The sequence below is a fragment of the Haliaeetus leucocephalus genome, unplaced genomic scaffold (genome assembly GCF_000737465.1).
Source record: "Haliaeetus leucocephalus isolate CR32 unplaced genomic scaffold, Haliaeetus_leucocephalus-4.0 Scaffold162, whole genome shotgun sequence".
NCBI lineage: Eukaryota > Metazoa > Chordata > Aves > Accipitriformes > Accipitridae > Haliaeetus > Haliaeetus leucocephalus.
The window spans coordinates 11853005-11855463 of record NW_010972598.1 but is presented as its reverse complement, the minus strand read 5'-3'; positions in this window follow the sequence as shown (position 1 = coordinate 11855463).

Genomic DNA, 2459 nt, shown 5'->3' with positions numbered 1-2459 from the left:
AAGGGGAAAGGGGGAAAAAGGGGAAAAGGGAAAAAGGGAAAGGGGAAAAAGGGAAATGGGGAAAAAAGGGAAAAAGGGGAAAAAAGGGAAAAAAAGGGGAAAAGGGAAAGGGAAATGGGGAAAAAAGCAAAAGGGAAAAAAGGGAAAGTGAAAAAAGGAAAAGGGGAAGGGGAAAAAGATAAGGAAAAGGAAGGGGAAAAGGGAAAGGGAAGGGAAAAGGGGAAAAGGAAAGGGGGAGGGAAAAAGATAAGAAAAAGGAAGAGGAAAAGGGGAAAAGGGAAAGGAAAAGGAAGAGGGAAATGGAAAAAAGGAAAAGGAAAGGAGGGAAGGGCAAAAAGGTAAGAACAAAGGAAGATGAAAAGGGGAAAAGGAAAAGGGAAGAAGGGGAACGGAAAGGGGGGAAGGGAAAAAAAAAGAAAAGGGAAGAGGAAAAGGAAAAAAGGAAAAGGGGGAAAGGGAAAAGGAAAGAGAAGAAAAAGGAAAGGAAAGATAAAATAGAAAAAGAGAAAAAGAGAAGAAGGAAAAGGAAGAAAAAGGGGGGAAGGAAGGAAGGAAGGAAAGAAAACCCAAGGCAATTAATTTATGAATTGACAGAAGGTTTAATGGCTAAGATGACTAGAAAAGGAGTTGTTCTGCTGTAAACGAAAAGCAGAGCCCTGGCCTCCTGCCCCGGCCCTCTCTGCCCCGCTGCCTTGGCTCGGCACTGCTCCGGCAATGGGGTTTGGTGTCCCACAAGCCCCGTATGTGTCCTTACACCTCAGCCGTGCTCTCATGGATATGTTTCATCTAAAACCAGCGCTCTGATCTAAGAGCGTAACAGTAGCTGCTTAGGGAAGATAGGAGATAGATGAGAAATAAAGTACAAACTGGCAATGAGACAGGGCTGTCAATGGAAACACCCCACCTGCACTGATGCTGCGTACTCAAACATCAAGGGCTGACTGGTACAATTGCTTAAAGGACAGAATGAGAGCTGCCTTACCCTCTAAACCTTTAATTTAATTAAAAAAAAAAGACAGTGGGTTATTTGTAAACACCTTTTTCCAGGAAACCATTAGTCTGTCAACCTTCTATTTCCTTATGGCTTATGTATCTCTTCATACATGTTAAATTTTAATAGTTGCTGTTTGTTCTCCCCCACACACTTAGCAGTGAGATAGAATTATTTCATGTTATAAACCAATATTCTATCTCCTTTTACGCTAAAACTAGAAATATTTTGGGGGAATACATTTTCAAAGGTCTATTGGCAATTCTGTGCTTGTTTGGAGGAGCAATAAAGTACCAAGGACTGGTGAGACTGATGGGAAAAAAACAAACAATCGCACAAGAATCTGTTTGACTAAGGAGGGAGTAAACACAATAAATAATCCCCAGACATCGGGACAACACCGTCGAGTGGATTAAACACAAAACTGGAAGGCTTTGGCCAGGTTTCAGCTCTCCTTCTAATGCAACGTGACCTTGCGCACATTACCGAGCTCTCGCGTTTGTTAATATTCAAAAGGACTTAACAAAACACAAACCAGCAGGACTCGCTAAATGGCAGCCTTAAGGGTTACTTCAACCGGCACCACTTTGCAAACCGCTTCCACCTGCATTCAAAGCCTGGCTAAAAGGTGGCCCAGGGATGCAAACTCCAATTGCTCAAAACAGACCTTTTTTTGTTTTCTAAATATTTTTATTCAGTTCATAGCATTTGAGAGGACGATGCAAATTCGCCCACAGGAGAGCATAAGGCAACAGGCAGCGGTTCCAGCGCTGGGTAACAGAAACCTTCTGGTAAAGGAAATATTAGCAGAGAGTGACTTTAAAGCAAAGTATGGTTTTATGGGTGCCTGTTCCAATCTCTGTTTATGCTGTCGTGTTCACCTGACCCAGGGCTGGTGGTATTACATCTATAAGCCATTTGTCTCACGCTGGTTTGTAAAATGCTGCTTTGTGCTGGTACTCAGGAGCCCTCGCTGCACAGCAGATGTATTTCACTGCACCTCAGGTGAGTCAGCAGCAGACAGCAATCTCGGCGAGCGAAGCCTGCTGTCAACCGAATTCACCAGAATTGCAATCAACCTCCAGAGCTAGCGTGAGGTCTGCTATCAGCGATTTTTCAGGCCCACATCCTATGCTGGGCCTCGAGACAGCCCATAAATTCTCTTATACTTTTCATTACATAAGAAATATTCACTATACTTTACTACCTCAGTCTGGCCAGGAAGAAAATTGTAGTCATTTTTTTTCTGTAGGGTTATTGAAAGAAAAATTCATGGCAAACATTTATAATGGCTAAAAAAAAAAAATCTCAAAGAGAACTGCCTGGAAAAATCTGACAGACACATGGAAATGCTTCCAAAGCACATCTGAGTAAGCCTTCCCATCATCTCTGCAAAACAAGTGACACAACACTGCAATCTCCTTCAGCTGCCAAATGAGATGGTGTCCTACATGTCCTTGGGGCCTAC